At 44.3% G+C, this 12,574-nt stretch overlaps 1 protein-coding gene across 1 annotated transcript in view; it reads right to left on the bottom strand.

The window, feature by feature from the left end:
* The window catches only part of LIMA1 (LIM domain and actin binding 1), a 70,898-nt gene extending 64,808 nt beyond the window's left edge, over positions 1 to 6,090 (bottom strand). Inside the window, exon 1 of the mRNA XM_081181294.1 lies at positions 5,963 to 6,090. The gene's annotated coding sequence lies outside the window, so the exon portion shown is untranslated. The remainder of the gene's footprint in view (positions 1 to 5,962) is intronic.
* Positions 6,091 to 12,574: the final 6,484 nt, after the last annotated feature.

Genomic DNA, 12,574 nt, shown 5'->3' with positions numbered 1-12,574 from the left:
AGGGCAGGATATAAACTGAATACAGTGGTGCCCCGCAAGACGAATGCCTCGCAAGACGGAAAACTCGCTAGACGAAAGAGTTTTCCGTTTTGGAGGTGCTTCGCAAAACGAATTTCCTATGGGCTTGCTCTGCAAGACGACAATGTCTTGCGAGTTCCTGCTGTTTTTTTTTTCCTTTCCCCCACCCTTTTTCTAAGCCGCTAAGCCGCTTATCAGCTGATCCGATCAGCTAATAGCGCTAATCCTCTAATCCGTCAATGGGCTTGCTTCGCAAGACGAAAAAACCGCTAGACGAAGAGAATCACAGAACGGATTCTTTTCGTCTTGCAAGGCACCACTGTACATATATACATAAATTACTAGTTACTGAAAAGACGGAAGGAAAACCAACACCCGGATTGGCGCTTGTGAAACAAATTTTAACCTAATAAAGTTGGCATGGGACAGTTCTGGGTTTTTAATCTTTAAATAAAAAAACACACAACAACAACCCCTGGCATAGCAGACTTCGACCATGTCATTCTCTTTTCTCTGGAGACCCGACAGTCTCCTCCTTCACAGCCAGTTCCTAATGGTTGTGCAGCAGTTTAAAACTCCTATTTTAAAACTTTCTGCAGCACAGCAACCGCTAACCCAGGCAGAATGTTTGAAAGAAAAAATGAAGTTAACCCAGAGACAGTTGTAGCCATTTGCTAATAAGCTCCGGCTGATAAGAGATCGCTACTGAATCGGGAAGCTCATATTCAAACACAAGGGGTCATTTAACGCCCCGTAGAAAGGGTCTCTTGTTTCCAGGGGTAACGTTTATGGCAGAAGAGATGGACATCTGCAATAGTACAATTACCTGCTTTTGCCATCAAAATGCTCAGACTCTTTGCTGGCTCTGTGCCACGGTACACATGAGCTCCCTCATTAAGCTTCTCCGCCATAATAGTTCAGCTTAACACTTCCTTTAGAAGCTGCCTTCGCCAGCACAATCTAGAGTGATGACTTACAGTCAACGTAGCTAACCACTGAATTTGGAAAGAAGTCTGCCATTCTAAATCAACAAGGGGCAAAGCACTGCAGAGGGCTTTGGGTTTGTTTGGGCAGACCCAGATTTGGGTCTCTGCTCCACAAGGGAACTTGGGGGGGGTGGATTTACTCAATGCACAAGGTGCAAACCAAGCGTACACACCTTAGCAGGCAGACCCATACCATGCTAGCTCTGCAACACATGTTCCTTTAGAGTGCCTTTAGTGGTCACGCATTTGCTGTATACATTCGCGTGGCATGCACACAGAAAAATTCACCATTTCTAAAGACACCACTGCGTGACCTTGAGCAAGCCACAAGTTCTCAGTGTAGCCTAAACTATCTCAGAAGTCTTTTCTAGCAAAAAAAATATGATATACATACATTTCCCGCGTCCTTGTCCCTATTCCTTCTCCCAGCCTTGCCAGAGCTTCAGCTTTTATAATATCGACATCTTCAAAAGTTCAAAGCAGTTAGTCTAATTAATACTAATTAATACTTTTACCTAATAGGCTATCATCACACTACAATATTATAGGGCAGGAGAGAAAGGAAAAGAAATAGAATGGTAGTCAGGAGCAGTATTACATTAAGGCAGGCTTCCTCAACCTCGGCCCTCCAGATTTTTTTTGGCCTACAACTCCCATGATCCCTAGCTAGCAGGACCAGTGGTCTGGGATGATGTGAACTGTAGTCTCAAAACATCTGGAGGGCTGAGGTTGAGGAAGCCTGCATTGAGGGCTTATCTACGCAGGAGCTTATTCTGAGTTTATTCTGCACTGGCAACTGTATGCATTCTCATTTAATCTGCATAGTTGCCTTCAAACAATCCCAATCCCAATGTTTTTCCTCTGTAAACTTGGGTTTACCTGATAGGTGAATAATCTCCACTCAGGGTAGAGGACAATTTTTTCGATGTTTTAGGTGGGTGGATCAATTGTCACTTTCTGCTATTCTCCTAACTGTGCTCCTAACTATTCTAGTATCCTCGTGAATAGAGGATTCCCCCCCTCTTCAATTCCTCAGATTTGCACACAACAAGAACACTGCACAAACAAACTTAATTTCACCTGACTGTGGGCTCTTGCACAGTTATTGAGTGGGGAACTAAAACAACAAGGTCCAACATCAGTTCTTAATTGGCATAACAGAAGCAGCAAATTAAAAGGCAGGGACAGACACAAAAGGGAATGTCTACTGGTATGAACAGGAAAGAACAAAATGGCTTCTCTTAAAATAAATTCAAATACATGTCAGTATTAACTACCTACTCCATCCTAATTTGAATAGGGGGAAAGCAGGTTAACAGCTAAATAATGCTCAAATGTGGACAAGTCCCAAGTCTAGGGTTGCCACCCATCCCTGGAAAAATGTGATTGTCCCTTTTTTTGGAGAAAAGTGTCCCTGGTCCTGTTTGGACTTCAAAAACGGCCTTTTTTCACATTTTCAGGCTCATCCTCCTCCTCCTCCTGAAAACTGAATGACCAGAGGGTGGGTCCAGTGGCAGGAGAAGAGTGAGAGCAAGAGCAGTAATTTTTTGTAGGCAGAGTATGGGTCCATGAGGAGGAGAGCCATTATCATGGGACGTGGGGTGGGCAGATCTGGGTGGGGGAGCCGAAGAGCGAGAAGGGGGAGACTGCACTTTGCATGGGCCTAATTCTATCCAGTTTGGTGGAGAGTTTGCACAGGCAACAAGGAGGAAGGGTGGCCAATCAAAGAGCAAGATCAGAAGAAAAAGAAATCACTAAGCGCAGAGTAGCAGCTAAAACATGAGGGCACTTGTTCCTAAAATCTCCTTCCTTACAAAAATGGTGGTGAGTCAGCTGGAATTATTGCTCTCTGATTGTATTTATGGTATCTATTTCTGCACCAGGCAAAATAATTCCCCCACCCCATCCCCTGGACCTGTCCCGTATTTTGCCTGACCAAAGGTGACAACCTTACCCAAGTCCAAGATGGTAACCATATCAGTAGCTATGAAGACGTCACCCACAGTGAAACCCATAATTAATCCATATCCAATACTCCAGGCCAGGTTCAATATTGAAATGCTATGACAGGGCATGCACACAATGCATGATAACAGAGGAAAGCTGTTCATTCTGCTAAAAATTGGGAAGGAGATGAGTGACATCCCTCAATTCTGCGTCTGTGCTCTAAATATTTATCACTGCACAGGAGGGAAGAAAAACACTACAGGTTTCACATTCCTTTCCCTCTCCACCCAACTCAAGAGCAAAGGTTTGTTAATATAATGAGTTGCAAAGCTTCTTTCCTCTGCCCACTACACTTTAAACAAGGGGAGAAATGCAAATGATGTACCTTGCCCCCGAGTGCTTCGCGTGAGGTCTGTTTAGTACGAAACTGTTGTAAGTATAGGTTGTCCCTGCACAGTCTGACCCTCCACTGAAGGAATCCATTAACTGATCTAAAAAAAATCTCTAATAAACAGCATACACTTTTAACAGAACAAAAGTGGAAAGTGAGAGATATCCACTCTTTATGTAATAGAGCAACTGTTTAACTTCAGATACAGGTTCCTAAACACTTGTCTACCAAAGAGAGCCACTCTAGATATTCTCTCTCTTGCAGGTTAGAGTCAAGAATATCCAGCTTGGATTCTAAAGAAGATTTTCACTCTGGGCATTAGTAACCACTTCCTCATTTGCACTATGAACCCAGGAGAGATTTCCAATGCTCAGGTAGAAAGGTGAGTCAAGGCCACGAGCTGGCAGGAGGAGATTTTTGGGACAAACTTTGACAAATCTTTCCAGGCACACCCAGAGCTTTAACAAACCACCACACAGGTGCTTTGGGCATATTTATAAGCATGTGATTATGTTGTCTTTCTTCCGTCCTTTGTCCCAGGGCCCCTTGGTTAAAAGAGCCCAATTTAAGCCGAGAATACACAGTGATCTGCAATCACTTCCACAGTCTTCATTAGGAAGGTGTGGCATGATCCTTCTGCAGGAAAACAGACATGAGGACAAATCCCAGGTAATAACCAGTTACCAAAGAACCCACAGTACTTTGCCAGCTTCCCTTTCTGTAACTTCTACACAGACGAGTACTACACTGATCCAGCAAATTCATACCCATTACTTGATTATGCTCACCCAAAAGAAAAGTAAGCACTGCACCATTGAATGTGCAGAATGAGAACACCATGTCAACAAGCACACAGCCCTGAGCTAGACCTAGAGAGAGAGAAATGCCTGTGAAGTATTCACGGTCAGGCTTATTTTAAGTACCAGTATGCTCTACAGAAGCGCTTAGCTGCTTTCTATAATCAACAAGCAGCCTGCAACATCCAATATGCTCACCTCCACCACCTGAACAAGCTAAAAGGGCCAAAAAGCTAGACACCACCCCAACACAGCGGCCACAACATAAATAGACCTAAGTCAGGGACAGGGCACCTGTGGCATCCAGATGTTATTAGACTACAACTCCCATCATCCTTCATCATTGGCCATACTAAATGAGGCTAATGGGAAATGGCAGCACACCTGGAAGGCCACAGTCTCCATTCCTAGCCTTAGCAAAGACAGCAGGTAGAGTGAAAAAGATTGTTTTCGATAAATACAAGGAACAGTAGATCTCCAGGACCAGGTCTAGTCTCCGGAGAATAGCAGCAATTCTCACTTGCTATCACGGATGCAAGAGAAAACTATGAAGGGACCCGTTAATCTTGCAAAATATTTCTTGAATATACAGGTCAACTATTTCTTCCTCCTCACATCCCGAGCAGATCCAGCAAGGATCCCACATAGCTGGCCCAGTAGGATAAACCACATTGCACTTCCAGACCAGTTTACCAAACCACCAAGCTCTGGGGACTGTGCAATCGATAAGACACTGGATAGTTTCACCCTCAAGTGACCCGTTGAGGAAAATGCAGCGCAAGAACTTTAGAGATCAGGAATCATAGCACCTCCGGGCCCAGCAGAAGTGCACAGTTCCTACTGGTAGAACAGGAGATGATGTCCAACACCCCAGATACACACACACAAATTAAAATGCACCTGCCTGCAAATTAGGGTTGCCAGCCCTTGCAGTTTAGTCAAATTACAATCCACCCAAACGCTGGCAGCATCTGAGGAGCCACAGTCAGTAGCCTATCCTATACTTGGGCTAGCCATGAGTTACATATACCAGAGTATTTCAACCCTTTTTTTACCATTTTAAGCTTTATAACCAAAGTACCCAAATCCGCCTTTTATTGTGGTGTTGACATCCACTCCCCGCATAGGATCCAACTCCTAGGGACTGAGATCCCTTTGAGATCCACTCAATAAAATATTTATATATATATATTCTGCTAGAAGCTGCCCAGAGTGTAAAGGAAACCCAGCCAGATGGGCATGGTATAAATAACAGAATTATTATCATCATTATTATTAAGGGTTATCGCCCTGGGGAAAGGCGGGGAGGGGGCTATGCTGGGTATAAATAGAAATAATTATTATTATTATTATTATTATTATTATTATTATTATTATGGGTCGTCCCCCTGGGGAAAGGTGGGGGAAGGGGTTGTGCTGGGTATAAATAATAGAATAATAATAATAATTATGGGTCGTTCCCCTGGGGAAAGGCGAGGAGGGAGTTGTGCTGGGTATAAATAATAGAATAATAATAATTATTATGGGTCGTTCCCCTGGGGAAAGGCGGGGAGGGGGTTGTGCTGGGTATAAATAATAGAATTATCATCATCATCATTATTAAGGGTCCTCCCCTCCCCTCCGGGAAGGGGGCAATGGTGAAGGTTTTTCCGTTGCACCTGCCGACTCCGCCGCCTCGGGAATCGGGGGGTCACCCGGCGCAGAAAAGCGAGCCCACCCCCACGGGGAGAAATCGTAGGCACCGCTGGACCGGTGCATCCCAGCGACTAAGCGCCCGGCCAGGGAGATCGGCGGGGTGCCCTCGGCTACCCTTCGCTACCTACCTCGCTCGAGCTTCCGACGGCCGCTCCCCGCCAGCCGGACCTTCCTTCCTTCCTTTGCCGCGACGCGCACCTGTTGCTTTCGCTATAGCAGCAGCCGCGGCGCACCTTGGACGCCGGACGGGAAAAAAGAGCGCAGCGGTGACCACGCCCCCTTCTGGAATCCGAGCCGCCTGCGCCCGCCCCCTCAGCCACGCCCCCTCGCCTCCCAACCCAGGCCGCTTTTGCGCATGCTCCGCCCCGATGCGGCTCTCTCTCTCTCTCTCTCGATCTGTCCCGTTTTTTGTTTTTTTTTTCTCCCGGTTGCCACGAGCGCAAAGGGAAAGGTCGAGGAACGCGCATGGGCGTTTCGTTCCGCAAGCGAAAGTAGCGAATCAAATGCTCCTTTTACACCCTTAATATATCAATGATTTACCATTTCCCCATGGTTCATTTTGCATATCATAAATTCCTGAATATTTTACAAAAACCATACCGATCGGTTTTCCATGATTGCAACCGTCAAAACTTATTTACACTGTTGGATTTATATTAACGCTGCCAGCGTTTTCAGCTGTCCCAGAGTTGGGTCAAACTCACGTTAGTAGCTTCGAGAACACTGTCCAAGCATCTCGGTCCTCTGTCGTCCCCTTCTCCTTGGGCCCTCCATCTTTCCCAACATCAGGGTCTTTTCCAGGGAGTCTTCTCTTCTCATGAGGTGGCCAAAGTATTGGAGCCTCAGCTTCAGGATCTGTCCTTCCAGTGAGCACTCAGGGCTGATTTCCTTCAGAATGAATGGGTTTGATCTTCTTGCAGTCCATGGGACTCATTTTCTGTTTTACAATTTCAAATACTCACTTTACATCCTTAAAATATCAATGCCTTCCCTTCTTCTCTTTCCATGGTTCATTTTACATATCTTATATCCCTGCATATTTTACAAAAACTATACCAATCGGTTTTCCATTATTGCATCCATCAAAACTGTTTTACACTGTTGAATTTATCTTAACGCTGCCAGTGTTTTCAGCTGTGCACAATTATTTCCTGTACGTACTTACCTAGGAGTATCCCCTTGAACCCAATAGGACTTCCTTCTAAGTAGATCTCCATTGAATTATGCTGTAAAACACTAGGAATAACACCTCAGCAGTACAATATGACTGTCTCTTACTCATTTGTAAGTCTTCTTGAGTTAAACTGCCTGGTAAGGTGCTTCTGGAATGCAAAGAGCTGTTTTTTTCTGCGGCTTATAGAAAATCACAACATTTTAGAGGAAAACATATTTGAGGTGTCTTTTCCATTTGTTTTGAGCTTTATGGTGCATGGCTGTGTCATTCATGAGGTTTGCAAAAGCTGAAATCTCGAGAAGTAAATGCCATTTGCCTTTTACATCTTAAAAAATGCAGTAACAATCACAGTGCAATCTAGAGATTTTACAAATTCCCTAAAGGCTGGCAACGTCTTTTAAATCAGAGGTGAAGAATCAAACATGTATAGGATTGCTAGATTGGTTATCCAGAATTGCTAACTCTCATGCATGACTGTAATTATTTCAGTCAAGTGCAAAGAACAAGAAACTGATACGGAAAGATTCAGAACTCCAGATCTGAATCCATGGCTGAGGTAAAAAATAAATTAAAAAATGCTACTGTTTATGCAACAAAAGCTGATTGTAACATCCAATACACTATCGTAAACTAATTTCTCTTATGGAACAAGACTTCCAGTTATCACTGCCTTTTATTTATTGGGTGAAATGTGGAAAGTATCTCTGCAACTGTATCTGAGAGGGAAGCCACATTTTTAAATATATAAGAGAGAAACTTAAAGAAAACATAGTAATATGGGTATCTGGGAAAAGACAACTTTCTAGCAGTAGAACCAGAAGTTCGACATTCCTCATAGCTTGCTAACAATACACAGTGTCTGAGCTGTTGACCACTTTCATTGGTGTTATGGCAAGAAACATATTCTGCCTCATCCATCTGGAATTAGCTGCATCCTTGATTGCTCTGCACCTGTTTTCCCTTACAGTAACATGTCTGTTCCCTCATTTTTCCTGGCACTTTCATACACTAGTAAAGAAGGGTCATAGATCAGTAGCAGAGCACATTATTTGCATGCAAAACACCCCAAATTCAGTCCTTGGCATCCCTCCAAGTAAAGTTGGAAAGGACTTATTTCTGAAAGCCACTGCTTATAAGTGTAGACCAGGGGTGGGAGACATTTGCCTTCTAGATGTTGCTGAACTACAACTCCCATCAGCCTCAGCAAGCATGGCCAATGGCCAGGAATGACGGAAATTGTAGTTCAGTAACATCTGGAGGGCCAAAAGTTTACAACCCCTGGGGCAGACGCTTCTAAGCTAGATGGGTCAATGGTCTGACTCAGTATAAGGCATATTGCTCTATTCATCATGCCACTAAAATATCAAATCCGTATAAGGAATGAACTCCCAGTATAGTGAAGTGTTGCTAGAAATTAACTTTTATCAAGTCAGAGAAAGTTTCTCAAGCCAAAGTCCCATGTGAATGCAAGAAGAGGTGACCACAGATAATGGGAAGACTAGAGAGACCAAACTCACCCATAGAAATGATTCCTTATGAAGCAGCATAGAATCAATGCATTTTGATCAAACAGGCCACAATTCACTCACCTAAAGTCTGGTGAATTTAATGCAGTGATGCTATTGGTTTTAATGGAACATCAGTTAGATTATTTACAGTGGTACCTCGGGTTAAGTACTTAATTCGTTCCGGAGGTCCATTCTTAACCTGAAACTGTTCATAACCTGAAGCACCACTTTAGCTAATGGGGCCTCTGCCGCCGCTGCACCACTGGAGCACAATTTCTGTTCTCATCCTGAAGCAAAGTTCTTAACCTGAAGCACTATTTCTGGGTTAGCAGAGTCTGTAACCTAAGGGTATGCAACCTGAAGCATATGTAACCTGAGGTACCACTGTACTGGGAAACAAATCACCACCAGAAATGTTCTCTAGTTGTGGTTGATTATTCCTGGTGCCTTATGCAGTAAGGCTAAGATTTCAGAGCATTGCGTTCTTTTACTTCTGCCACACAATGAACCCACAATATACATAGACACGGTAGTGTGGCACAAAGGTGGCTCACATAGAGCTCCCCAGATGTGGTGGACTACTACAACTACCACCACCCTGAGCTAGCAAAGCCAATGATCAGGGTGGTGGGAGCTGGATGGGTGTCCAAAACATCTGGAGGGCACCATGTTGACTACCCTTGGTGCGGCTGGTTCAGATCTCACCTCTGCCACAAATTCTGTAGCTGTCCAGAGGCAATATAAAACTGACCTCATTTGTAATATAGGCATTCTGATATTGAGTCACCTTACTAGGCAAGGACTGTTGTAGTCATGTATGTGCAGTGCTTTCAACCTCAGAAGTGCCATTGTAAATGCAAAGTGTATAAAATGCCAGGAAATAACACATTAAGATAATGGAATGAGAATTAGTTTGAATGATAAACAGTGCTTTCCCCCCGTAGGTACTCAATGGTATGCAGTACAGGCACATTTCCCCCCAAAGGTTAAAAGTGTGGCACTTACTGCAACAACTTCATGGTGAGTACTGGCACCTTTTTCCTATAAACATATATATGTTGTTGTTGTTGTTTAGTCGTTTAGTCGTGTCTGACTCTTCGTGACCCCATGGACCAGAGCACGCCAGGCACTCCTGTCTTCCACTGCCTCCCACAGTTTGGTCAAACTCATGCTGGTGGCTTCGAGAACACTGTCCAACCATCTCATCCTCTGTCGTCCCCTTCTCCTTGTGCCCTCCATCTTTCCCAGCATCAGGGTCATTTCCAGGGAGTCTTCTCTTCTCATGAGGTGGCCAAAGTATTGGAGCCTCAGCTTCAGGACCTGTCCTTCCAGTGAGCACTCAGGGCTGATTTCCTTCAGAATGGATAGATTTGATCTTCTTGCAGTCCATGGGACTCTCAAGAGTCTCCTCCAGTACCATAATTCAAAAGCATAAATTTTTCGGCGATCAGCCTTCTTTATGGTCCAGCTCTCACTTCTATACATCACCACTGGGAAAAGCATAGCTTTAACTATACGGACCTTTGTTGGCAAGGTGATGTCTCTGCTTTTTTTAAGATGCTGTCTACATATATATACAAAGGATTAAAAAGAAGGATGGCATGGAAATGAATGTATTTTGTTTATCTTCAGAAAATAGCATTTTGAAGTACAGCTATCATTCTCAGCTCTTTTATCCTCACACAAGTTCTGTGGGAAATGTTATGAGGCCTTCCCTGAGAAACTTAGAGAACTTTATAGTTGAGCCATTCTTTGAACCTGAGTCTCCTGCATGCAAATTATGGGTGAAATTCAGAATCGGTGCATGGTCCCTCCTCTCCTTTCCCTGTATGCTGATCTGGGGCAGGGCTGTCTTAAGCATATGTGGCGCCAGGGTGCAAAGATCCGTCCAACGCCCCCTCCCCCAGGTTGCCCAATCCCAGGTGCACAGGATGGCAGAGCCGGCCAGCCACCTCAGCCTCTCGCTGGCTCGGTCGCCCCCGAACTTGCAGCGCAGAGCCGCCCGCAGCAGAAAAGCCCACCACAGCACTCTGACTGACGGGCGGGCTCTTCTCTGGACTCAACTCTCGGGCCCTGGACTCTCGGCATGGTGCCCCTGAGAGCCCGGAGTCCGAGTGTCCCACACCCCTAGCGCCTATGGATAAGACGACCCTGATCTGGGGGTCCTCCTGACCCAATTTCAGGGGGCGAAGCCCCGTTGTGCAAGTGGAAGTTCTCCAAGTTTCTGAGAATGAGGCTCCTTTGGTGAATTCCACCCATAACACTTCAGTTGTCATTCGTAATGAATGGATAGTTAATTGCGGGGGTTCAGAGGTTACCCTTATTTTGCCAAGGCTGCCAGATGCAAGAATGGGGCCATGGGAGAGTTGCCCAAAGGCCAGACAGAGAGGTTGTGAAAGTCACCCTGATCCTTCCATGCAGGCAGTGGGCAGCCAGTTTCATTAACTGCTCTGGGTGGGATAATATTTTTAAAAATCTGGAGCAAGGCTTCTCATGCGCTGAGCCATGTTTGCTGTACCACAGAGGCCTTCTAGTGATTGAGACAAAGGAACTGGGAAAGAGGTGTGGCTGGTGAGCCACCTATGAATTCTGATAATCGTAGCTGGAGTTATGAAGGGGAAAGAATTGAGTGCCACAGTTACACCTTTCCTTCTGGTTGTGCTGAGCTCAAAGGTGTATTTCACCACAAAATAAGTAGTTTGTAAACAGACCTTGCTGGGTGCCATTTTCATGCTGTTTATTCAGTGTGTATATTCAGTGCAAGCAGGATGGCTTATGATGCAGCTCAGAAATCCTGTCTGTATCTTTGTACCACAGAATCAGAAGACAAGGCGGCCATGGTTTCTCTTGCCCTTCTCCGCCTTATTGTACATCATCGAATGCCCCCTCCAGACTGGTTGGTTTTTTTGGGGGGGGGTGTATTCTGCAACATGAAATAATGGCATTTATACTGGACAAATCCACACGTCATTCCACCATTTGTGATGATTCCCCAATGCTATCACATTGATGTTTCCAGAGGGGCAACAGCATGACAAAAGCGGGAAAAGAACATTTGTGGTATGAAAAGTTACAGGATTACAGCCAGAAGCTATAGTTAGTATATGTACAGATTGGAAATGACACAGTATGACCCTGAACCTTTCCAGGTGCAAATTGTATTGAACATGGGGTATAGACTAGGACTGCGCTCATAGCATCTAGAACAACGAACAATAAATAATGCAGAATAAAAAGGATATCTGGAGGGGCCCTGTTATCATTTCCAAAAACAGCTATTTGAAATTTTGTAGGCGTCAGTCAAAGAACTAGAAAGTCTCTTCCTGTCTGAGAAACAATGTCTATAACATATGCACCAAGCGATTTTTTTCGTTCTTTATTGTGTTCTTTTCCTACTTGTGTATTTGGAAAATAAAAACTTTTTTAAAAAACAAACAAACCCCATTAATATCAGCTCCACCCAGCAGAGAGAGGCCTGCTTTGATCAGTGATCACACTGGAATTTACCTAACTTCCAAGAACCTGACTTCTGCTTTATGGGAAGAAACAGCAAAAAAACAAATATAGGTGTGGCAAGGTCTGGACACAGTCTCTGTATCAAACTGGCGCTTTTAAATTCAGGGACCAAGTCGTGAAATATCAGGTGAAATAGGAAAAGCTTTCCTCCAGAATTCATGCAATGGGAGCAAAACACATCTCCAGCAGATGGTAGGTAGCCCTTGGCACTGTCCCAGGAGGGAACTTAGTAAACTAGAAAGTGAGGTTATATTATCTGTAATGGTTTAATTCAACTGGCTTCTCCGTCATGCAACAATCCAACATCAAAGTACAAAAATAATAGGGCTTGGCATACAAGGGCCAGGTTAGCATTATGTACAATAATATTCTATCATTATCCATCTTTCCTGCTTCAAAACACACCAGTCTGCATTACAGTGAGGCTATTAGGGCAGCTTAATTGCAAGCATTCCCTGTTACCTCATTCATAGACTGCAGCCAAAGGCAATATTATAATTACAAACCAGAATGTTTAGGTATATGTATGTGCTAAGTGCTGT

This window comes from Podarcis bocagei, assembly GCF_964188305.1.
Source record: "Podarcis bocagei genome assembly, chromosome: 2".
Classification (NCBI taxonomy): Eukaryota; Metazoa; Chordata; class Lepidosauria; order Squamata; family Lacertidae; genus Podarcis; species Podarcis bocagei.
Note: the sequence above shows the minus strand (reverse complement) of the source record. Positions and strands in the feature narration are given on the sequence as shown.